The sequence below is a fragment of the Bufo gargarizans genome, chromosome 8 (assembly GCF_014858855.1).
Source record: "Bufo gargarizans isolate SCDJY-AF-19 chromosome 8, ASM1485885v1, whole genome shotgun sequence".
NCBI lineage: Eukaryota > Metazoa > Chordata > Amphibia > Anura > Bufonidae > Bufo > Bufo gargarizans.
The window spans coordinates 345,150-370,793 of NC_058087.1; the positions used below are offsets into that span (position 1 = coordinate 345,150).

The 25,644-nt window shown below is 50.7% G+C and overlaps 1 protein-coding gene across 1 annotated transcript in view; it reads right to left on the reverse strand.

Annotated features, from left to right (window-relative positions):
* LOC122944616 (inactive dipeptidyl peptidase 10-like) overlaps nucleotides 1-25,644 on the reverse strand; it is a 50,236-nt gene that overhangs the window by 9,657 nt on the left and 14,935 nt on the right. The gene's annotated exons all lie outside the window — the stretch shown is intronic.

The following is a 25,644-nucleotide window of genomic DNA, read 5'->3' on the forward strand; positions in this document are numbered from 1 at the left end:
TAGAACCAAGTCAAGTGGCGAGGGGAGCCAGAGGTAGGCCCAAATGGCAGGGGGGGCAGGAAGTAGGCCCTAGTGGCGAGGGGAGCCGGAGGTAGGCCCTAGTGGCGAGGGGAGCCGGAGGTAGGCCCTAGTGGAGAGGGGAGCCGGAGGTAGGCCCTAGTGGCGAGGGGAGCCGGAGGTAGGCCCTAGTGGCGAGGGGAGCCGGAGGTAGGCCCTAGTGGCGAGGGGAGCCGGAGGTAGGCCCTAGTGGCGAGGGGAGCCGGAGGTAGGCCCTAGTGGCGAGGGGAGCCGGAGGTAGGCCCTAGTGGCGAGGGGAGCCGGAGGTAGGCCCTAGTGGCGAGGGGAGCCGGAGGTAGGCCCTAGTGGCGAGGGAGGAAGGAGGTAGGCCCTAGTGGCGAGGGGGGAACAGGAGGTAGGCCCTAGTGGCGAGGGGAGCCGGAGGTAGGCCCTAGTGGCGAGGGGAGCCGGAGGTAGGCCCTAGTGGCGAGGGGAGCCGGAGGTAGGCCCTAGTGGCGAGGGGAGCCGGAGGTAGGCCCTAGTGGCGAGGGGAGCCGGAGGTAGGCCCTAGTGGCGAGGGGAGCCGGAGGTAGGCCCTAGTGGCGAGGGGAGCCGGAGGTAGGCCCTAGTGGCGAGGGAGCTTTTGTCAGCACTTCAGAAGGACACTCAAGTACCCGGAGCTTTAATGCTCCCTGTGTAGTTGTATTTTTCCAGTGGATGATGGCCAAATTCCATATTCTGTGGACTGTCACTTTACTATGTTACAGGTTTCTGTCTGTGTACATTCTTCTGGCTTTGTTGGTGCTGTTCCATCAACACTTCGGGGGTCATTTATCAAACTGGTGTAAAGTAGTAGTGGCTTAGTTGCCCATAGCAACCAGAGTCCACCTTTCATTTTGGACAGCTCCTTTGGAAAATGAAAGGAGGAATCTGATTGGTTGCTATGGGCAGCTCAGCCGGTTCTTTACACCAGTTTGATAAATGACTCTCTTTGTCTCACTATCAACACTATCATCATCATCACCATCATCATCATCATCACCACCACCACCACCATCATCAACACTATCATCCTACTTTTGTGTCTCTTACCGAGAAGTAAAATTTATGTGATCCCAAAAACTAGAAAAATGTTCTGCAGCATGCTGACCTCAACTACTGTCAATCTTATTCCACCCATCACTGCTGAACATCTCACTGCACCCCACCACTGCTGTCCATCTCGCTGCCCCTTATCACTGCTGTGCATTTCTTTCCCCCACTCCACTGCTGTCCATGTCGCTGCTCCCACCACTGCTGTCCATCTCACTGCCCCCACCACTGCTGTCCATCTCGCTGCCCCTACCACTGCTGTCCATCTCGCTGCCCCCACCACGGCTGTCCATCTCACAGCCCCCAGCACGGCTGTCCATCTCGCTGCCCCCACCAAGTCTGTCCATCTCGCTGCCCCCATCACTGCTGACCATCTCGCTGAACCCCACCACTGCTGACCATCTCACTGCACCCCACCACTGCTGACCATCTTGCTGCACCCCACTACTGCTGACCATCTTACTGCTGTCCATCTCACTGCCCCCACCACTGCTGTCCATCTCGCTGCCCCTACCACTGCTGTCCATCTCGCTGCCCCTACCACTGCTGTCCATCTCGCTGCCCCTACCACTGCTGTCCATCTCGCTGCCCCTACCACTGCTGTCCATCTCGCTGCCCCCACCACGGCTGTCCATCTCACAGCCCCCAGCACGGCTGTCCATCTCGCTGCCCCCACCAAGTCTGTCCATCTCGCTGCCCCCATCACTGCTGACCATCTCGCTGCACCCCACCACTGCTGACCATCTCACTGCACCCCACCACTGTTGACCATCTTGCTGCACCCCACTACTGCTGACCATCTTGCTGCTGTCCATCTCACTGCACCCCACCACTGTTATCCATCTCACTGCACCCCACCACTGCTGACCATCTCGCTGTCCCCACTACTGCTATCCATCTCACTGCACCCAACCACTGCTTACCATCTCACTGCACCCCACTACTGCTATCCATCTCACTGCACCCCACCACTGCTGACCATCTCACTGCACCCCACCACGGCTGTCCATCTCGCTGCACCCACCACGGCTGTCCATCTCGCTGCACCCACCACGGCTGTCCATCTCATTCTCCCTCATCACTGCTGACCATCTTGCCGCACCCCACTACTGCTGTCCATCTCACTGCCCCCACCACTGCTGTCCATCTCACTGCACCCCACCACGGCTGTCCATCTCATTCTCCCCCATCACTGCTGACCATCTCGCCGCACCCCACTACTGCTGTCCATCTCACTGCTCCCACCACTGCTGTCCATCTCACTGCACCCCAACACTGCAGTGTGTATTATAGATTCTGGTTTGTTGTTTCAGTATATGGTTCAGGGGGACAATAAGATGGAGGAGAAATCTGTGAAAGGGCAGGCACCAGTCCGGGTATCTGGAGGAGACAGATGCAGAAGGGCAGTAATCACTCTGGGTATTCGGAGGAGACAGCTGCCGCTCCAGACTGCCGTGTGTCCACTCGAGATCGCAGGGTTAGGATATAATATAGTGTTTCACAGCTATGTCATCAGATCTGACCGTTATAATGCCCTGACTATACGGTGTCCAGCGCCACCAGATGGATGAATGCATTTGTATCCACCATGTCACCATTACTAGTTCTCTCCTGGCTGCCCACCTCTAGATACCTTCGCACCCAGGGACAGAGATGCCAACTGTGACTGCTGTCTTCTATTCATGGAGCAATCTTCTGGCTACGCTGATAGAGGAGTAGATGAGATTGCTGCTCTGTGTCCCCTCCATGACTCTGAGCTCAGCACTCAGTCTACAAGATGCCTCAAGACACCAGCAGGCCTTCTAAAGAGATGGAGCAAATAAATCCCTCAATCTAAGCATCTCTCGTCTCCTCCATCATTACTACAGGCATTGACAGCAGCATGCAGCTCAGAGATGAGACACGACACGGGAGCCACCATTGTTTCTTACTGACAGGAAGCTGGAGGTCAAAGCAGAGAAGATTCAAAGTAAGAAGAACAAAGAACCCAATGTGGAGAATGTGAAAAGTTCATCCCTGACTCTTCTGAAGACACATAATAAGAGTCTGGCACCCGCGGCTCTCAGTAGCCCTGAGATAATTGGCCGCACAGAGGACACACAATGGACGCCTATCAGCCAATGCATCAGCAGCAAAAATCTCTGCAGAAAAGAATCAAATCAATCCGGACACCCAAGCACCAGGTCTGAAGATGCCAAACATAGAAACAAGTCCAAGACACAAAGCAGATCTCAACCTGACATGATGGGTTCAACCAAAGCCAACAGTCTACTGATCTGACTAATCCAGACTAATGTGACAGAGGGCAACACTGAATGTCCACTATATGGACCTGACGAGTCCTGAACTATAGTAGGAGCTGCTTCCCAGTCATTATTCCTTCCCATGCACTAACCCCCCCACAAGTGTTGCTCCTTCCATGCACCGACCCTTCTCACATCACACTCCGTTCCACGTATTGCTCCTTCCCAGCTGTTACTCCTCATGTCACATTCATTCCCATATATTGCTGATTTCCATGTGTCACTCCTTCCCTTTCACTCTTCTCTCTCGTACGTGGCTCCTTCCCTTGCACTCTTCCCTCTTGTACATTGCTCCTTCCCTTGCACTTCTCACTCTCGTATGTTGCTAATTGCCTTGCACTCTTTCCTCTCCTACATCGCTCCTTCCCTTGCACTCTTCCCTCTCACACGTTGCTCCTTCCCTTGCACTTCTCACTCTCGTATGTTGCTAATTGCCTTGCACTCTTTCCTCTCCTACATCGCTCCTTCCCTTGCACTCTTCCCTCTCACACGTTGCTCCTTCCCTTGCACTTCTCACTCTCGTATGTTGCTAATTGCCTTGCACTCTTTCCTCTCCTACATCGCTCCTTCCCTTGCACTCTTCCCTCTCACACGTTGCTCCTTCCCTTGCGCTCTTCCCTGACACTTTTCCCTCTCGTACATCGCTCCTTCCCTTGCACTCTTCCCTCTCACACGTTGCTCCTTCCCTTGCACTCTTCCCTCTCACACGTTGCTCCTTCCCTTGCGCTCTTCCCTGACACTTTTCCCTCTCGTACATTGCTCTTTCCCTTGCACTCTTACCTCTCATATATTGCTCCTTCCCTTGCACTCTTCCCTCTCCTACATTGCTCTTCCCTTACACTTTTCCCTCTCGTACATTGCTCCTTCCCTTGCACTTCTCACTCTCATATGTTGCTAATTGCCTTGCACTCTTTCCTCTCTTACATCGCTCCTTCCCTTGCACTCTTCCCTCTCACACGTTGCTCCTTCCCTTGCACTTCTCACTCTCGTATGTTGCTAATTGCCTTGCACTCTTTCCTCTCCTACATCGCTCCTTCCCTTGCACTCTTCCCTCTCACACGTTGCTCCTTCCCTTGCACTTCTCACTCTCGTATGTTGCTAATTGCCTTGCACTCTTTCCTCTCCTACATTGCTCCTTCCCTTGCACTCTTCCCTCTCACACGTTGCTCCTTCCCTTGCGCTCTTCCCTTGCACTTTTCCCTCTCGTACATTGCTCTTTCCCTTGCACTCTTACCTCTCGTATATTGCTCCTTCCCTTGCACTCTTCCCTCTCACACGTTGCTCCTTCCCTTGCGCTCTTCCCTGACACTTTTCCCTCTTGTACATTGCTCCTTCCCTTGCACTCTTCCCTCTCCTACATTGCTCTTCCCTTACACTTTTCCCTCTCGTACATTGCTCTTTCCCTTGCACTCTTACCTCTCGTATATTGCTCCTTCCCTTGCACTCTTCCCTCTCAGAATCCATATCATTCCAAAGGGTTCACATACTTTTTCTTGCAACTCTATATATATATATACACTGGTAGTGATGGACGAACATTGGCCGATTCGCGAATGCGATTATGCGAACACGATCAAATGTTCGCGAACCGCAAGTTCGCGGCGGACCCTATTCACTTTATATTGCAGGCGAACCTGAAAAACCTTCAGCTCATATTTGCAGCCACCAAATACTTAGTAGAAGTGCACAAATAGTTCCACAACATGGACAGTGACATACATGGATCAATGACAAAAATTCCAACAAAAAATATGTATCTTAATCAGGGGACATTTTAATGCGTCTTAAAGGGAAATTCTCTAAAATGTGCTCTGTTGGAGCCTAGAAAAATGTTATTTTAGGTACAGGCCTTAAAAATTATGTATTCACCTGACATAAAAGAAATTCTGATCATGTGACTTGAGGTACATTATGCGTTCAATGGATACAAATTTTACTGTAGACCACTAGACTACAGGTGCCAAACATTAGGCATTCACATGACAGAAAAGATCAAGTGATTATGTGGCCGGAGGTATATTACACGGTCAATGGATATCCATTTTACTGCAGGTCAATACAAATACAGGGCAAATAAATATGTTTAGAAGAACAAAAAAATATAAAATTGGATTAAAAACATGGCTAACAAAATCCCCCCTCTTGAAAAAAATACCTAATAATAACTGAAATTCGATAACACGTGGTTGTCACTGGTGTTGAATTCCCATGAGGCCGCAGCAATTATTCATTCAGTGTACATAAAAGAACACGTAAGTATGTGGATGAAGGTAGATTACACGGTCATTGGATATCAATTTTCCAGTAGGCCAGTGGACTACAGGCCCCAAAAATTATGCATTCAGCGTACATAAAAGAACGAGTAAGTATGTGGCTGGAGGTCTATTAGATGGTCAAAGGATATACATTTTACTGAAGGCCTGTACAAATACAGGTTGTGACAGATCCATCTGTATAGACCTATATTGCTGGTCTAATTTGTGCCATTGTGGGACGCTAAATGTCTGTGTATTGAAAAGGGTTGTGACATTGTCTGTGTAAATGGTGATGTCTGTTCTGTTGTCCCCACATGTGTATTGGTGATTTCCCTCTGTCTTGAGAGATAATTGGATTGCTCCTCGGGTGTCGCCAGGGCAGAGAGGAGAAAACAATAATGCATTGTGGGGATGTCTGTCCTGTGTCCCAGTCTCCATTCTGGGCCCCTAGGGGCGCGTCCACCAGATGGGGACCTGCATAAATACGGGCGAGTAGCCCTCAATAAAGCATTCCCTGTTTGACTTTCAAGACGGAGCTTGGTCTCGTTTATGGAGGGATTTATTATTGGGACAGCGCTTTCGTATATTGCTAGCTGTGGAAGGAGTTCGACTGAATTGCTGATCGGGAGTTGCCACGTTCTTATGCTCCATTCGGGGGTTTGATGATCGGCTGGATTAAAAACTGCATTCCTGGAGAAAGGGGCTTATTCACTAACCAGCGGCGTCATCTACCTGGCGGTGAGTGTCGTAACAATTCGTGGCAAGCAACGGGATGAGTCCCACCGCCCAGAAGGCCAGCTACAAATCCCAGGGTGGAAATGCAGTATGAGGAATTAAGGCGTGCTACCCTTAAAGATATATTGGAACGCAGAGGACGATCAGCGAGTAATCTCAAGAAGAGAGAGATTATTTCTATATTATTGGAGATGGATGCAGCACAGGGAACGGAGAGAGCTAATGGGCCTGGCATACTGGATTTAACACCCGAGGAGGTACAATTTAACCGGGCAGTCCAGATAAGGCTGGCACACTTTGGCCCCAACCCTGCAGCAGATATTGTGGTCCAGGTGCAAGCAACAGTAGCAGCACAACAGGCGCTCCAGGGAAGAGGAGCTGCAGCAGCAGAGGTACCCCATAATAATAATGGAAGGAGAAAGGTACCTTTTGCTGCATTTAGACATTTTGTGGAAGCGGAGGGAGAGATTGACGGGTTCCTGGCCGATTTTGAAAGGCAGTGTGCCTTACACCAGGTACCCGCAGAGGAATGGGTCACTATCCTTTCTGGGAAATTATCTGGCCGGGCCAGTGAGGCTTTTCGGGCCATCCCAGAGGAGGAACTTACAAGTTACCGGGCAGTAAAAGATGCCCTTTTGGCCAGATACGCTGTCACCCCTGAGGCGTATCGGCGGCGATTCCGGGACACTAACAAGCAGGCTGGCGATTCTTATGTGGAGTGGGCATGCAGGGTACACCGCACCGCAGCCCACTGGATGGCAGGGTGCCAAGCGGTAACTGGGGAAGAGGTGCTGCAAGTATTTTTGTTGGAGCACTGCTTTGATCGGTTACCTGCAGGAGTCAGAGAGTGGGTTAGGGACGGCAAACCCGCTACCTTACCTGAAGCTGCTCGTCTGGCCGATGAATACACAGATGCACGAAGGCTAGACCAGACAGCAGCCAAGGTCCCTACCCGAGTGGAGTACAAACCGGCAGCACCTCCAACCACTACTGTGTATCACCCCCCAGCGCAACGCACCCCCACAATACCACCAGCGAACAATTATGTTCAGCCAGCTCGGTTCAACGCCCGGGATTACTCTCAGCCTATCCGGTGCTATGGGTGCAAACAGTTGGGGCACAAGAGACCGGAGTGCCCATTGAACAATACCAACCCAGCGCAGTCGTGGAGAAAACCAGCCGGCGGAAATCAGCATCCATCCCAGCCTTACGCTCACTGTCTTGAGCAGGAGGAATTTTGGGGTATACTACATGAGGCGGATCCAGTACAAGCCGCCCAGCAGGATAACCGGCAGCAGCACAAGCAGACCGTTAGACTAAATGGCAAAGTGGTCACTGGTCTGAGAGACACCGGGGCCACTATGACCCTGCTCCAAAAGAACCTTGTTTCGGAACACCAACACACTGGAAATACTGTGGCAGTGAGGGTAGCAGGAGGCGCCGTGTTCCGTCTACCTGTTGCCCGGGTTCATTTGGATTGGGGAGTGGGCTCTGGACATGTGAATGTGGGGGTTATGAAAGACTTGCCTGCTGATGTCTTGCTCGGGAATGACCTGGCCCCTTTGGTTTCTGCTTATGCTCCAATGGGACCTGCTGATGTCCACCCAGTGACTACCCGGGCCCAGACCCGTGTTGCTGGAACCAGCCCACCTGCCGCCGAGACCCAGGTAAGACCCGATTTCCCGACTGATACCCTAGGACAGACCTTTGCTAGCTGGGATTCCCCAGAGGAGTTCGGGAGGGAAACTCAGGCAGATCCGACTCTCCAGAAGTATAGAGACAGAGCAGATACTGGAGAGGAAGGAGTAGATGGGGAGCGGTATGAATGGGTGGGGGACAGGTTATATAGGATCCCTAAACCGTCCCAGAAAAGTGTTGCCCATCCGCCGAATCGACAGCTGGTGGTGCCCGCAAAATACCGGCAGGAGATTCTGCGGATAGGGCATGACGTTCCATTAGCCGGACATCTAGGGTCCCGCCGCACAGCCTATAGGATCATGCAGAACTTCTTTTGGCCAAATTTTAATCAGGCTGTGCGGATACATTGTAGTACGTGTGACACTTGTCAACGGGTAGGAAAGCGGGGGGACCACCCAAGAGCTAGGCTTATGTCTATGCCTATCATTGGGGAGCCCTTTGCCCGCATAGCCGTTGACATTGTGGGTCCACTGGCCAGGGCTAGTCCATCCGGTAAGAAGTATATTCTCACCGTGGTGGACTATGCCACTCGCTATCCAGAGGCAGCAGCGCTGTCTAATATAGAGGCAGAGACAGTTGCTGATGCCCTGGTTAGGATTTTTACTAGGGTCGGGTTCCCTAAGGAGATTCTCTCTGACCAGGGAACCCAATTTACCGCTGTGCTCACCCAGCAACTGTGGAGGGTGTGCGGCATTAAACCGATACTTAGTTCCCCGTACCATCCACAGACTAACGGCCTCTGCGAGCGATTTAATGGCACCCTCAAACAGATGTTGAGGACCTTTTCTGACACTTGCAGAGACTGGGAGCGATTCCTGCCTCATCTGTTGTTTTCTTAGAGAGGTGCCCCAGGAATCTACTGGGTTCTCCCCCTTTGAGTTGCTCTATGGGAGGAGGGTCCGCGGACCCCTAGATCTCATTAGAGGCCACTGGGAGGGGGAGACAGAGCAGGAAGGGACCCCCATAGTACCGTATGTCCTGGAACTCCGGGACCGCATGGAGAAACTGTCCCTGATGGTAAGAGAGAATCTCCAGGTGGCCCAGGGGAGACAGAAGAGATGGTACGATCGGGGTGCCCGGCAGCGAGTCTTCCAGGTTGGGAAGAAAGTGCTAGTGCTCAAACCTGTGAAAGCGAACAAGATGCAAGCATCTTGGCAGGGCCCGTATAAGGTGGTAGCTCAGGTGTGTGATACTACCTACCTTATAGCCAGCTGTTCAGATGAAAGGATCCAGCGATCCTTTCATGTAAACATGCTAAAGGAGTATCAGGAGAGACCGGAGGATGTCGCTGCAGTATGTGCCCCTGCTGCAGACGATAGAGAGAGTTTACCCTTACCCGATTTGTTAGAGAGGGACTCCCAGACTGACCTTACTAGTCTTGTACAGCTAGGGGATAGATTAAGCCCCACAGAGAAGGGGCAGGCAAGACAGCTTCTGTGGGAGAAGCAGGCGACGTTCTCCCAAGAGCCTGGCTACACTACCCTAGCTGTACATAAGGTAGAGACCCCTGGACAGAACCCTCTACGACAGCCCCCATACCGTATCCCTGAAGCAGTCCGAGAAGGAATGCGGAAGGAGATACAGGAGATGACCCAGCTTGGGGTCATCGAACACTCCGATAGCCCTTGGGCTTCGCCTGTAGTCCTGGTGCCTAAGAAAGATGGGACCACCCGGTTCTGTGTAGACTACAGGCGGCTCAACGAGCGGACCACCACTGACGCCTACCCGATGCCCCGGGTAGACGAATTATTAGATCGTATTGCCAGGGGACGCTATCTGACGACCATAGACCTGTGTAAAGGTTATTGGCAGATCCCCCTGGCCGAGGATGCTATCCCCAAGTCGGCCTTCGTCACCCCATTTGGCTTGTACCAATTTAAGGTCATGCCATTTGGGATGAAGAATGCCCCGGCTACCTTTCAGCGTATGGTGGATAGACTTCTTGATGGATTCCAGGAATTTGCTTGTGCATACCTGGATGACATTGCGATCTACAGTGGGTCCTGGGAGGAACACCTAGTACATGTAGGGGTAGTTTTGGACAAAATTTGTGCTGCTGGCCTGACATTGAAGCCAGAGAAGTGCCATCTAGGCATGGCTGAAGTGCAATACCTGGGTCACAGAGTGGGGTGTGGGAGCCAGAGACCGGAGCCGGCTAAGATAGAGGCAGTAGCTAACTGGCCCACACCTATCACTAAGACCCAGGTGTTAGCCTTCCTAGGGACAGCAGGGTATGATAGACGCTTTGTCCCAGACTACAGCACTATTGCTAAGCCCCTGACTGACCTGACCAAGAAAAATCTCCCTAAGCAGGTCCTGTGGTCTCCGGCTTGTGAAGCTGCGTTTCAAGCACTCAAACAGGCTCTTGTAAATGCCCCTGTCCTGGCTGCCCCAGTCCCTAACAAACGTTTTCTCGTCCATACAGATGCTTCCATGTATGGACTGGGGGCTGTGCTGAGCCAGGTCGGGGAAGATGGAGGAGAGCACCCTGTCGCATATCTCAGTAGAAAGCTGTTACCCCGAGAAGTGAGTTATGCGGCAGTGGAGAAGGAATGCTTGGCCCTGGTCTGGGCATTGAAAAAGTTAAGTCCTTATTTGTATGGACAGGAATTTTCCCTTGTGACGGACCACAATCCCCTTGTCTGGCTTAACCGGGTCTCAGGAGACAATGGGAGACTGCTGCGGTGGAGTTTAGCTTTACAACCGTATAACTTCACCATCAGCTACCGACCCGGTAAGCAGAATGGGAATGCAGATGGATTGTCCCGGCAAACCGACGTTCTTGCTACCTCCTAGTCCGGTCATCCCCAAGTTGACCCGCCAAAGGGTCAAGCCGGGTCTGCCGGAGTGTCCCACAAGGGGGGAGCCGTGTGACAGATCCATCTGTATAGACCTATATTGCTGGTCTAATTCGTGCCATTGTGGGATGCTAAATGTCTGTGTATTGAAAAGGGTTGTGACATTGTGTGTGTAAATGGTGATGTCTGTTCTGTTGTCCCCACATGTGTATTGGTGATCTCCCTCTGTCCTGAGAGATAATTGGATTATTCCTCGGGTGTCTCCAGGGCAGAGAGGAGGAAACCATAATGCATTGTGGGGATGTATTGTCTCTGTAGTGCTGCATGTCTGTCCTGTGTCCCAGTCTCCATTCTGGGCCCCTAGGGACGTGTCCACCAGATGGGGACCTGCATAACAATGGGCGGGTAGCCCTCAATAAAGCATTCCCTGTTTGACTTTCAAGACGGAGCTTGGTCTCGTTTATGGAGGGATTTATTATTGGGACAGCGCTTTCGTATATTGCTAGCTGTGGAAGGAGTTCGACTGAATTGCTGATCGGGAGTTGCCACGTTCTTATGCTCCATTCGGGGGTTTAATGATCGGCTGGATTAAAAACTGCATTCCTGGAGAAAGGGGCGTATTCACTAACCAGCGGCGTCATCTACCTGGCGGTGAGTGTCGTAACACAGGTCAAATACATATGTTTAAAAGAACTAAAAATATAAAATTAGTAAAAACATGGCTAACGAAATCCCCTCTCTTGAAAAAAAAAAAACCCTAATGATAATAGTTGAAACACGTGGTCGTCACAGGTGTTCAATTCCTCTGAGGCCCAAAACATGAGGCATTCAACTGATAGAAAACGACTTATTGCCGCTGTATTTACCTAAGACAGGGACCAATATTTATACTGTGTGGTGGCGGATATTTGTGGGCTGGCATGAGGAAATTCAATTAAACGTGGTCGTCACAGGTGTTGAATTCCTCCGAGAGCCAATCCTCATTCATTTTTAGAAATGTGAGGTAGGCAAGTGCGCCTAAAGGTCACGATACCCCCTGCTGCGTTGAACGTTCTTTTGGACAGGACACTGGACAAGCCAACAGTTCCATGGCAAATTGTGCCAGCTCTGGCCACAGGTCAAGCCTGCCCACCCAGTAGTCCAGGGGTTCCTCATTTCTCAGATTGTCCACATCGGCCATTAACCCGATGTAGTCGGACACCTGTCGGTCTAGGCGTTCCCTGAGGCTGGATCCAGAGGGCGGCTCTCAATGAGTTGGTACCCGTACCTGTTTCTCTGTGAGTGGAAATTCCTCTCCCAGCGCCCACAAAAGCAGAATGAAGCATTTCTCAAAGCAAGACCTGGAAATGCTGCATTCTGACAGCCCTCTGTGATGGTGGTAACATGTCCGCCATTTTGTGTTTGTACTGGTGGTCTAAGTACGTTGCCACCGAGAACTGGTCCTTGCCCTTTATGCTTTTTATACGGGGGTCCCTCTTCAAACACTGGAGCATGAAGGCCCCCATTTGCACTAAACTGAAAGCGGTGAAGCGCCCTGGCTCCTGCTTATTGTCCAGGATAATGTCGTTCTCGGTCTCTTCCCCCCAGCCATGGACAACACCGGGGATCCCAGAAAAGTTTAAAGCCTGCTCTTCTTGCTCCTCCTCTCCCAGGCACCATCCTCCTCTGACTCCTCTTCAGACTCCTGCTGACTTGTCTCAGATGGAGTAGCCCCCCCGGGATTTAATCAAGCATTGCGACTTCCTCATCTTCCTGCTCCTCAACGGCTTGATCAATGACACAACGCAATGCACGCTCCAGAAAGAAGGCGTAAGGTACGATGTCACTTAGGGCGCACTGGCTGCAACTGACCAGTTTGGTGATCTCATCAAATGGGCACAGAAGTCTGCATGCGTCGCTCATGAGCAGCCACTGGCGGGTAAAAAAAAACAAGCTCCCTAGAACCTGTCCTGCCGCAGAGTTCGCACAGGTAGCCGTTAACTGCACGTTTCTGCTGGAGCAGCCTATCAAACATATACAAGGTGGAGTTCCAGCGCTGTCACAAATCAGACGTCTGACGGGCAGGTGGTGTCGCCGCTGAACGTCAGCAAGGCGAGCCATGGCCGTGTAAGATCTTCTAAAATGGCCAGAGATTTTCCTGGCCTGCTGCAAAACATCCTGGACCCGGGGTATTTGGCAACGAATCGCTGCACGACTAAGTTCAGGACACGTGTCATTTTGGCCTGTTTCAGCGCGCTCAGCAGATTGGCACCGTTGTCGCACACCACTTTACCAACTGTCAAATTGAGCGGGGTTAGCCACTGATCGATCTGTGACCGCAGAGCTGAAAGCAGTGCAGGACCGGTGTGGCTCTTGGCTTCCAGGCACATCATCCAAAGCACACCATTGCAACGTCTCACCTGGCACGTCGAAAAGGTTCTGGAGAGCTTGGGGGGGGGGGGCACAGCGGAAGAGGCAGTAGCAGTAGAAAAGGAGGAGTCAGCTGAGGAGGAGACAGAGGATGGAGTAGGAGGAGAAGAAGAGGCAGGCCTGCATGCAATCCGTGACGGTAACACCAAATCCACACGGGTGCCACGGGTTACACCCAGTTGGCAGTAAAAGTTATGTACCTTCCCTGCCCGTGTTTGCTAGACCAGGTGTCTGAGGTCAGATGTATCTTGGCACAGACACTGTGTGCCAGAGATGCATTCACTTGCCGCTGAATGTGGACATATAGCTCCGGGATGCCCTTCCGGGTACCTTCCATTGCGGTGTGCCAATGGCCACAAATTTTCTAAAGGCCTCCGAATCCACAAATTTAATATGGCAGTAGTTGTCGTGCTAGCAGTTCTGACAAACCAGCAGTCAGTCGCCGGGTGGGCAAGAGGGTTATCCGGCATCATCATGTTTTTACACTCGAACATTTGGGCCACGGAAGCCAGATGAACGCGACAACAGCACAGTGGAAGGTGGAGTGGAGGACAAATGGGACAAGAAGGAAAAGAGGCAGGACGTGGAGCGCCGGGAGTGTGGCTTTGTGGGTTCTGACGGCGTTGCTCCCACTGGGCTCGGTTATGAGAGGCCAGGTGCCTTCTTAAGACGGTCGTCCCTAGGTGAGTGTTGGGCTTAACACGACTTATGCGTTGACAGCACAGGCTGCAGATGGAATCACTATTGTCAGCAGCGGACACGTTAAAAAAAGACCCCACTGCGGAGCTATGTGCCGGCGTCCTGGGAGCGCCAGATGTGATCGTGCATGTTGGATTGCTTGTATTTTTTAGACCAGTATGTGGAGGTAAAGGAGCAATTAAAACAACTTAAATTGGAGTATAAGAATGTGAAAGTTCAGGACATGTTACCAAGAAGTAAAAGAGCGGTCCTCTCCTCCAGGCTGGAGAAGCTGGAGGAGGAGATTGCGACTTTGGAGGAAAAGAGAGCCTCTATAGTGAAAAATAGAGGGCCGTTTATTGAAAAATTCAAAAATTACTCTCTGTTTGAAAGCATGTCTGCTCCAGTCCATTAGGGCTGCGGTCCGGAAGCCAGAGGAAGGTGAAGGAGGTGGCGGTGGACTCATTACCGGGTGGCCAAGGGGACCCCTCTGAACCAGTTATGTCATCCTCTGGGGATGAAGGCAGGTCTGGGGGGAGACTAATGGTGGAGATCAGGCAGCTGGAATCCCAGGTGGGCAAATTGTATTTCGGTGACGAGGAGGTCCCGGAGGACGAGGTGGTAAGAGAAAAGTAAAAGAAAAATCATAAAAGAAGAAGTATTACGTTTTGTGCCTTCTGAACCCATTGCTGAGCCCAGCCCGGTTCCTGTAGTGGAATCGGGCCAAACAGCACGGGAGAATGAATCTGAGATGGTGGCAGAAGGTGTCCCCCCTTTCCTGCAGTGGAAAGAAGAACACAGGAGCAGACAGGGTTAAAACCCTGACAGTGTTGCGGACAAGCTGAAGGATGGAATGGCTGCGGACAAGGCTCAGAAAAAGACAGTTGAAAGGGCCAGAGCAAAATCTGGAAGGTTTATAAAAAAAACAGTAAAGAAACCATTAAAGTCTATGGAGGTTGCAGAATCTTCAGGGACTGTGCGGGCTGCAGAGAGGGTGAGGGGTGTGGGGGATAAGAAATCCTCTGCAGTTCCTGAAATGGGGGGCCCTTCAAACCCTGCCCCCAATGACGCCAGTACTTCTCTAGGGAACCCGACCAGTCTGAGGGGAGTGAAGAGCGATGGGATTATAAGCAAGGTAAAAGATGTTGCGAGTGGTAACTTAGGAGGAGACGCAAATGAGAGTATGAATGAGAGTATGAATGAGAGTATGAATGAGAGTATGAATGAGAGTATGAATGAGAGTATGAATGAGGACATTGTTACAAATAAGGATGTAAATAGGGAAATGAATGGTGAGGCAAATGAAGATATAACTGGTGAGAGTATGAATGAGGAATTGGTAGCTGCTTATGCAGCAGATACGGAAGTCGAGGAGGAAGAGGCTGACGGGAGGAGGCTGACGGGAGGAGGCAGGTTGCAAGGGAAGCAGGGGATTGTGTAAGTCCAAATAGGAGATCATATGCTAGTGTGGCTGCAGGTGACTCTTTGCCCAGGGAATCAGGTAATGGTAACTTGCAACGGCGCCTCTTGGAGGCTTTGAGGAAGGGGAAAGAGACTTCCATGCAGGTGGAGGGTGAACCGGTTAACCTGTCTTTTTGGACAGAGAGACATGGTCTGAGAACCTTCCGAGAGGAAAGAGCGGGAGAGACCGTTTGGTCTATCCCTACATCCGGGGGGACCCGTAGGAATGTGGCCCGTCTCTCTTGGAGGAGTGAAGAAGCAACGCCTTCTAGGAAAGACGTTGTAGAGCTTCTCCTGGGGATGGGCTTTGTGGCAAATGACATCTTTGCCCTAATCCCTCCCTACGGCACCAAGAGTTTCGATGTTAGTTTTGTTAGACCAGAGGGGCTTGAGCTCTTTTGGTCTAAATATGAACTGGCAAAGAACACCCTGGCCTGGAGGGGATTTTCTGTCCAGGCTATAACCCGCCAGACGATGGTCAAGAAAGTGACGGTCTTAACCTGTAACAAATCACTTTCTAGCGTGGACATTATGACATGGCTCAGTCGTTATGGCGAGGTTGGACAATTCCCCGCCAAAATTTTGGATGATCACGGCATCTGGTCAGGTGCCTGGACCTTCAGCGTAAAGCTGAGGGCACAGGGCAACTCAGTTGCTCATATCCCCTCCTCTGCTTTCTTGGGTAGAGATAGAATTATGGTTTTCTATCAGGGACAGCCGAAGGTCTGCTATAGGTGTGGTAGTCCCACCCACTTTAGCGCACAATGCGACGTTCGCAAGTGTGCAAAGTATGGGGACATTGGCCATCTTGCCGCATCCTGTAGGCGGATTCGGTGTAACCTGTGTGGGGACCTGGGTCATCCCTTCAGTCGTTGTCCGCTTGCCTTTGCCAACAAGGCTCAGGGCCGGGCCCGGACTCAAGCGGATGCTAGCCATGAAGCTGGGTCTGTTGTTGAAGAAGGGCCTGCTGCCGGGACTGGGCCGGTTGGTGAAGGGACGAGTGCCGGTGATACCAGCACTGGAAGAAGCAGACAGGGTACAGTTAAGAACTTAAGGCCTTCCAAGATTAAACGGCAAGAAAAACGCAGTAGAGATAGGGAGCAGGCGGCAGCTGGTCCCTTAGTTGATCCTCTAGCAGGCCTTTTAGCTGGGGATCCAGGTTGTAGCGACCCAGGGTACAGCGATGAGGAGGGAGGACCTGGGGTTCAGCCTGAGGAAGCCAACCCCTCTGCTACATCCGCATCCTCGTACGGCGAAAGCATGGATGAGGATTACAGGATGTGGTTGAGGGATAGGAGGAACAAACGGAGCAGGAGGAAAAAGAAAGGGGAGGGTCGCAAGCCCTCTCTGGAGTGGGATTCATCTGTCCCACTCACCCTTGACCAGATGCCAGAGGAAGAATTAGTCGGGGCCCCTTCTGTGGATCTCTCAAACCGGTATCAGGTCCTTAACGAGGATCCCCCAACTCCAGTTGAGGAGGAGGAGGATGTGGTACCGGAGGGCGCAAAGGCCTCCTCACAGGTTGCCGGGCCCTGCCCTCCTTCTGGAGGGGGGGCTAAGCCCGATTCCGTGGGCAAACAGAACGGTATGGATGTATCAGTGTGTCTGAAAAGGCAAAAGGAAAATGAAGGATCAGGACATAATGATGAGGAGGCTTGTGGTGGAGGGGGGGGGGGGGGGGAAGAAAGCTATCCAACTCGATCATGTATGATGGCGGAACTCTCCCTGTTGACGCTAGCAAGTATTAATGTTGCTAGCATTAAGTCAGACGTGGCCCGTTTTATGGCCTTTGATTTTTTCAGTCGTATTGATGCCGATATTTTATTTTTGCAAGAGACCTGGTTAACAAGTGTTGAGTTGCTGGCTCGGTCCGTCATTCTGGTCTCTTGCAGCCGAGCCACGTAGCGGGGAGGCGGTCCTTTTTAAAACCGCCGAAAGAGTAGAATGCAGGAGGATTATCGAGTTGGAAATGGGAAGGTGCCCGATTCTAGATGTCCTCATGGGAAGACAAGAATTAAGATTAATCAACATCTATGGACCACAAAGTAGGTGGGACCGTAAATGTCTTCTTATGAGGATTAAGCCTTTTCTTTTTACAAGCCGACAAGTGATCTTTAGGGAGACTTTAACAATGTGACTAGAGTCTGTGATAGGGGGGTCTCCAGAGGTGGGCTGGATGCTGATGGCGTTGTCTTGAGTAGAATACGGTAGTTGAGGAAGCTCGTCTGGTGGATGCTCATTTACGGCACAAACCGGATCACGTGGATTTCACCTTTAATCAGGGAAATCGTAGGTCTAGAATAGATAGGTTTTATTTGAAGGAGGAGGCTGTTTTTTCGGCTTTACAAGCTGAGGAAGTAGAATTCTCCGATCACTGTTTAATTCGTTTCTCTCTGAATGTTACAGAGACTCCCCGCATGGGAAAAGGAATATGGAAGTTGAATTCGTCTCTCCTGGAAGAAGCGATGGTAAGACAATCCTTTGAGGATTTCCTTCAGAGCCAGGAACCTTTGGTGGACATGTGCAACAGTAAGTCGGAGTGGTGGGAGATGTTTAAAAAAAGGACGGCATGGTTTTTCCGAAAGCTCTCTAACCTCAGGAGCTGGGACAGATACCGTCTGTACCAGGAACTGAGGAAGAAACTTGAAAGACTTGTGTCGACGGGAGATATCTGCGAGGATATCTCTCGTGTAAAATCCTTGCTCAAGAGGTGTCAGTATGATAGGTACGCCTCTTTGGTTGCCGAGAGGGATTTCGGGAAATACCGCTCGCCCGACCCTTACGGGAACTGTAAGATGGCAGTAAGAAGTAAACTAGTGATGGGCCTGGTTGACAGTACAGGCTCCCTGAATAGGTCCAAATCAGGGATCCTGGAGGTCGTCAGGTCCTTCTACTCTCACATCTTGGGTAGGAAAGAACTAAATCGGGACAGTCTTTCAGCTTTCTTGGCTGGGGTGATTCCTGGGGCGGGAATGGACCCCTCTCTTGATATTTTGACAGAACCTATCAGGGAAGAGGAAGTGAGACTGGCCATTGATGGGCTTAGGCCCAAAAAAATCGCCAGGTCCGGATGGCTTAACATCTGAGTGGTATAAGACTTTTAGGGAACAATTAGTTCCTCTCTTGACCGAGGTCTATAATGAGTGTCTTTCCTCGGACAGTCTGCCAAGGTCAATGGGAAAGTCCGCCCTGATTCTTCTGACAAAGGGTAGGGATCCATCCCGCATTGAGAATTGGAGACCCATATCGCTTCTCAATATGGACAGAAAGATTTTGGCGAAGATACTCTTCTGCAGACTGGCAAAATTTGCGCCGAAGCTCCTTTCGGGGTCCTAGCATTGTTCAGTTCCCGGGCGGAGCGCTTTTAGCGCCGTTCTCAGTGTCCAGGAGGCCGTGGAACGGGGCAGGGCGGGTGTTTGGAAGGGGCTTTTGTTATCCCTGGATCAGGCTAAGGCTTTTGACCGAGTGAATCACGAATACCTGTAGTCTGCCCTCTTGTGGTATGGCCTACCTGGGAGGTTTGTAGATTGGCTAAAAACCTTGTACAACGGGGCCGAGAGTTTCCCGTTGGTTAATGGTTGGCTGGGTCGTCCTTTTGAGGTGGCTTCCGGTGTCCACCAGGGATGTCCTTTAAGCCCTCTGCTGTACGTGTTTGCAATCGATCCTTTCATCAGAAGGGTAGATCGTGGACCGTTGGCGGGGGTGAGGATGGAACTGGCGGTGGGGGGGCCATCTCTGAAGGTAGTAGCGGACGCCGATGATGTCTCTATTTTTACCTCTTCGGAAGAGGAGGTGGGATGGGTGATGTCGGAGGTGAATCGCTATTCAGAAGTTTCCAGGTCCCAGATTAACCGAGACAAATGTGAGACTCTCTGGCTGGGGGAAGGGGATCCTGTCTACGATCTCCAGGGTACTCTTCCAGAACCCCAGAAATCAGTAAAGATCTTAGGCATCAACTTTGGCCAAGATGAGGATTATCATCAACAAAATTGGGAGGGTAGACTGAAAGATGTCGCCCAAAAGGTGGACCGCTGGAAGGGGTGGTCTTTATCCCTCGAGGAAAGGGTTCACTTGTGCAAAGCTTACCTGATTCCTGTGCTTTTATATCTGAGCAGTGTTTGTGTCTTGCCGGGCTCTCTCTGGGCAACGGTCCACAGCCTCTTTTTCCAGATATTATGGGGAAATAGGCTGAACCTAATCAGGAGAGAGGTGACTTATCGCACAAGGAGACTAGGCGGGTTGGATATGGTCAACCCAGTGGTATTTTTAACAAATACCTTCTTGAAAATAAACATTGCAAACCTCTGGAAAGAGAGGGCTCCTTTGTGGGTAATTTCTTGTAGGGAATGGTTCAGGCCCTTCTTCCAGGAATGGGAGACAGGAGGGCGTGTGAAAGACCTGCGTGCGTCACATGGACATCTCCCGGCTTACGTTGCTCCGGTTCTGAAGATCATAAGGCGGTGGGGCCTGAGAAGGACTGAGATAGAGACCATGTCGAGGGGTTCACTTGACAGGGGGGTCCTGTCTTCCAGGCGCCGCTGGCCTTGAAGGATTGCCCAAGTCAGGATCTGGAGGGTGGTCTACTTTTGCTTAATTCAGAAAGGATCCCTAAGAAGGTTTGGGATGTGACTTGGCGCTGCTTTCATGGAAAGCTATATGTAAGGGATAATATGAAGTGCAGGAACTCCGAGGAAAGGGGTTGTCCCCGGGAGGAGTGTGGGGGTGTGCTAGAAAGCATGGACCACTTCCTGCTTCACTGTCCCTTTAATATAGAGGTGTACAAAAGGGTGGGGACTTCCATCGGTTGGCGTAGGCTGGCCGCATTGTCTTATGCGGAATGGGCCTATGGCGCATTCAAAGACCTTGGTGGGAGGGACAGTCGCACTTTATTTTTAGTTAGTGCAGTGGTTAGGCATCACATCTGGTGTGCACGGTGTCTAGTGTCGACGAGTCGTAAAATCCTCCCAGTGGAAACGGTACATAGGAACATTATGGGTGACCTGGTGAAGGTGCGCTCTCTGGAGTATGAAAAGTGGGGGGACCCCAAGGCCTCTCGCCTGTGGAGGGGCTCATGTTTTGGGGTTCCCTGACTGAGTAACACTCCTTGTCCTGGTGGTGGGCTGATCTAGAAGACACAGTTAGAGTTTTTGTTTTGTTTTGTATAAGAATAGGATGAAAAGGCTTACGGGCTACTGAACCACAGCCGACAAGTTGTGGGAAGTGTTCGGTGTTGTAGATTTTGGAAAGTAGTTAATTTGTACTGTATTATATCATATTATGTTATGTTATGTTGTATTATATTAGTAGAGGTGTAGTGGGGCGTAGTTAGGTTGGGAGTAGGGGTGGGGGGGGGGGATATATGTATATATGTGTATATAAGGGGGGGACATATATATATATATATATATATATTAAAAAATAATAATAATAAAAGGAAAATATATATAAAAAAATAATTTGTGTGTGATACAAACTGGTCGACCCCAGTCCAACTGGGGATGAACTCACGGACTGACAGAGCTCAGGGTTTTCTTTTCCCTTAGAACTTTGAGGGGGGTCCGTTTGTCTGCTTGCAGTGGGGGTCGGTGAAGGGTTTAATAGTTAGTATTTAAGTTAAGGTTTCTGCTTGTGTTTTGTATATTTGTTTTTTATATACGGCTGGCATATAATTATTACATTTGTATATATGTTTGTATATGTTTGTATAAATGGATTTTAGAGGAGCATGAAAGCATTTTAATATGTAAATATGTAAAATAGGGGGTTTTGGGGGGGGGGGGACTGGTCGGGTAAGGGAATAGTGTTTTTGCTAGACTCTGTGGCCTGTCAAATATCATGGTGGTGTGGCTGGGTATTCTCATGCATAGATGAGATAGGGAAAAGCTAACCCTAAATAGTCCTAGTTGTTGGGAAGGGACAGCTAGTCTGACCCTGCCTATCTATACAGAGCAACTCGCCCAAATTGGATCCAATTTTCCAAACTGTAGCTGCTACTCGCAACGCCTGTAACAAACAAGCTCTCTGTATGATTAGCCATATAAACAGTTAATACCGCTTTTCCAGGGTCATACATACAAGAGGTGCCATTTTGTCTTTGTTTTTGATTATTTTACTGTTTGTTACTTTTCTGTTGTACATTAAGAAAAAATTTCTGAGACTTGGGCTCTTTCACACCTGCGTTCTTGTCTTCCGGCATAGAGTTCCGTCGTCGGGGCTCTATGCCGGAAGAATCCTGATCAGTTTTATCCTAATGCATCCTGAATGGAGAGAAATCCGTTCAGGATGCATCAGGATGTCTTCAGTTCCGGAACGGAACGTTTGCTGCGCTTTTTGCTCCGGCCAAAAATCCTGAACACTTGCCGCAAGGCCGGATCCGGAATTAATGCCCATTGAAAGGCATTGATCCGGATCCGGCCTTAAGCTAAACATCGTTTCGGTGCATTGCCGGATGCGACGTTTAGCTTTTTCTCAATGGTTACCATGGCTGCCGGGACGCTAAAGTCCTGGCAGCCATGGTAAAGTGTAGCAGGGAGCGGGGGAGCGGCATACTTACCATTAGTGCGGCTCCCGGGCCGCTCCAGAGTGACGTCAGGGCGCCCCAGGCGCATGGATGACGTGATCACATGGCACGTCATCCATGCGTATGGGGCGCTCTGACGTCACTCTGGAGCGCCCCGGGAGCCGCATGGACTGTAAGTATACCGCTCCCGCGCTCCCTGCTACACTTTACCATGGCTGCCAGGACTTTAATAGCGTCCTGGGTGCCATAGTAACACTGAACGCATTTTGAAGACGGATCCGTCTTCAAATGCTTTCAGTACACTTGCGTTTTTCCGGATCCGGCATGTAATTCCGGCAAGTGGAGTACACGCCGGATCCGGACAACGCAAGTGTGAAAGAGGCCCAAGTTCCTCAGTGGACCACTTTCACTGTGTTTTGAAGCAAGGTCCCCTCGCAATGCAGAATGTAACACGTCTCTTAATAAAAATTAAAGTAAAAAAAAAAAAATACACTGTCTCCTGACTCAAAAAAATCAGAAAACACACTCGGACGGCGGCTGGTCTTTTGTTATCTCTCGGAGCGTCCCTGTGACCTGCGAGAGATAACAAAAACCTGTGATATGTAGGACTAAAAACCCATAGAAGCAATATAAGTAACAGGTCAGCCTGAAGAAGTCGACAGAGCGGTGGTGAAACGCGTAAAGGTCAGCCTGAAGAAGTCGACAGAGCGGCAGTGAAACACGTAAAGAACAGCCTGAAGAGGCCGACGGAGCGGCGGTGAAACGCGTAAAGGTCAGCCTGAAGAGGCCGACGGAGCAGCAGTGAAACGCGTAAAGGTCAGCCTGAAGAAGTCGACAGAGCGGCGGTGAAACGCGTAAAGGTCAGCCTGAAGAAGTCGACAGAGCGGCAGTGAAACACGTAAAGAACAGCCTGAAGAGGCCGACGGAGCGGCGGTGAAACGCGTAAAGGTCAGCCTGAAGAGGCCGACGGAGCAGCAGTGAAACGCGTAAAGGTCAGCCTGAAGAAGTCGACAGAGCGGCGGTGAAACGCGTAAAGGTCAGCCTGAAGAAGTCGACAGAGCGGCAGTGAAACACGTAAAGAACAGCCTGAAGAGGCCGACGGAGCGGCGGTGAAACGCGTAAAGGTCAGCCTGAAGAGGCCGACGGAGCAGCAATGAAACGCGTAAAGGTCAGCCTGAAGAAGTCGACAGAGCGGCAGTGAAACACGTAAAGAACAGCCTGAAGAGGCCGACGGAGCGGCGGTGAAACGCGTAAAGAACAGCCTGAAGAGGCCGACGGAGCAGCCGTGAAATGCGTAAAGGTCAGCCTGAAGAGGCCGACGGAGCAGCAGTGAAACGCGTAAAGAACAGCCTGAAGAGGCCGACGGAGCAGCAGTAAAACACGTAAAGGTCAGCCTGAAGAGGCCGATTGAGCAGCAGTGAAACGCGTAAAGAACAGCCTGAAGAGGCCGACGGAGCGGCAGTGAAACGCGTAAAGAACAGCCTGAAGAGGCCGATTGAGCAGCAGTGAAACGCGTAAAGAACAGCCTGAAGAGGCCGACGGAGCGGCAGTGAAACACGTAAAGAACAGCCTGAAGAGGCCGACGGAGCGGCAGTGAAACGCGTAAAGAACAGCCTGAAGAGGCCGATTGAGCAGCAGTGAAACGCGTAAAGAACAGCCTGAAGAGGCCGACGGAGCGGCAGTGAAACACGTAAAGAACAGCCTGAAGAGGCCGATGGAGCGGCAGTGAAACGTGTAAAGAACAGCCTGAAGAGGCCGACGGAACAGCAGTGAAACGCGTAAAGGTCAGCCTGAAGAGGCCGACGGAGCGGCAGTGAAACGTGTAAAGGTCAGCCTGAAGAGGCCGACTGAGCAGGAGTGAAACGCGTAAAGAACAGCCTGAAGAGGCCGACTGAGCAGGAGTGAAACGCGTAAAGAACAGCCTGAAGAGGCCGACTGAGCAGGAGTGAAACGCGTAAAGAACAGCCTGAAGAGGCCGATGGAGCGGCAGTGAAACGCGTAAAGAACAGCCTGAAGAGGCCGACGGAACAGCAGTGAAACGCGTAAAGGTCAGCCTGAAGAGGCCGACGGAGCGGCAGTGAAACGCGTAAAGGTCAGCCTGAAGAGGCCGACGGAGCAGGAGTGAAACATGTAAAGGTCAGCCTGAAGAGGCCAACTGAGCGGCGGTAAACGCTTAGCTAAACTAAGACCCAATCGCTTTGTTTATGTCTAGTTTTATACTAAAATAAAGTGCGGTTATATCTTAGCGCCTGGTAGTACTGCCATTTTTTTTCCTAAACTTACATGTTATTTACATGGGACTGTATATTGGATGGGGCAGGAGAGATGGTGTGATATCATTTACATGGGACTCTATGGCAGAGGGGCTGAGGAATTATAATTTCTGAGGGTATTAAAGGGAGGAATATAAATGCAGGGGGCACTGCAGGTGGCATTATAAATACTGGGGGCACTGCAGGTGGCATAAATACTGGGGGCACCGCAGGATGAGTATTTGTCACGGCACAGTGTGTTAAATACACTCCACACTGAACACAAAAGGGAAGGGAAAAAGTTTTCAGGCCTGGAACCTATGGAAATGGAAATTGTCACACCTAGTGAGTCCCTACACCGAGCCCTGACTGCTATCAGTATGAACAGACCTTGATGGTAGGAATGTTCATACGCAGGAACCTAATCCCAATTTCACCCTAACAGGGCCCTGCAGATAGTGTCAGGACAGGGATGGCCTATTCCTTTCCAGATGAAGGAATAGGAGACCCCTCAGGCTTCATATCAGGAAATAGGGGAAAACAACAAACAAAGAAGATGCACTTAACTTCCAGAAGTATGCGGACGAGCAGGAACTCAGAGAGAACCAACACCAGGACTTCCACAAACAAGGAGCTATCAACCACATAGCATGATGGGTGAGGCCGGACTAAATAGAGGAGAAGGAATGACCACTTAAGCTACAACAGAGATAAGAGGTCATCCCCAGCAACAACACAGAAGTGAAACCAAAGGGGCTGTCAATCACGTGCAGCGAGTCTCCTCGATCTTCTAGTCCCTGTCACAGGCAGGACCATGACCGTACCCCCCCCCCCCCCCCCTCTATGAGTGGCCTCCGGACACTCAGGACCGACTTTATCTGGGTGAGCCCTGTGAAAAGCTTTCACAAGACGATCAGCATTAAAGTCGGCTGCTGGAACCCACATCCTCTACTCTGTACGCTTCCAGTGGACGAGATACTGGAGGGATCTACAGAGAATTCTGGAGTCCACTATCCTGGCTATTTGAAATTCTAGATTACCCTCCGCCATGACAGGCGCCGGAGGCAAGGAGGACGGTTCAACAGGTTCAAGCCTGAAGAAGTTCAAGACGAAAGGCTACCGGGTTAATAAAGGCAGAGATCTTATATGGACCAATAAACCTTGGACCCAACTTCCAAGAAGGTACTTTCAACTCAAAGGGAACCTGTCACCTCTACTATGCTCCCCTCACTGAGCGTTTCTAAATGTTCATTGTGTTACCCTAAACATATATATTACAGTTTTAATTTAATTTGCAGACAAATTCAATAACTATATTTTTGTACTTCCCGCCTTTTATGCAAATTATGCAAATCCAGAGAAGAGTCATATTTTCAAGCTCTGACTCATCTCAGGTTAAATTTGCATATGTATCAATTTTTTATTTTTTTTTACACAATAAAAGCA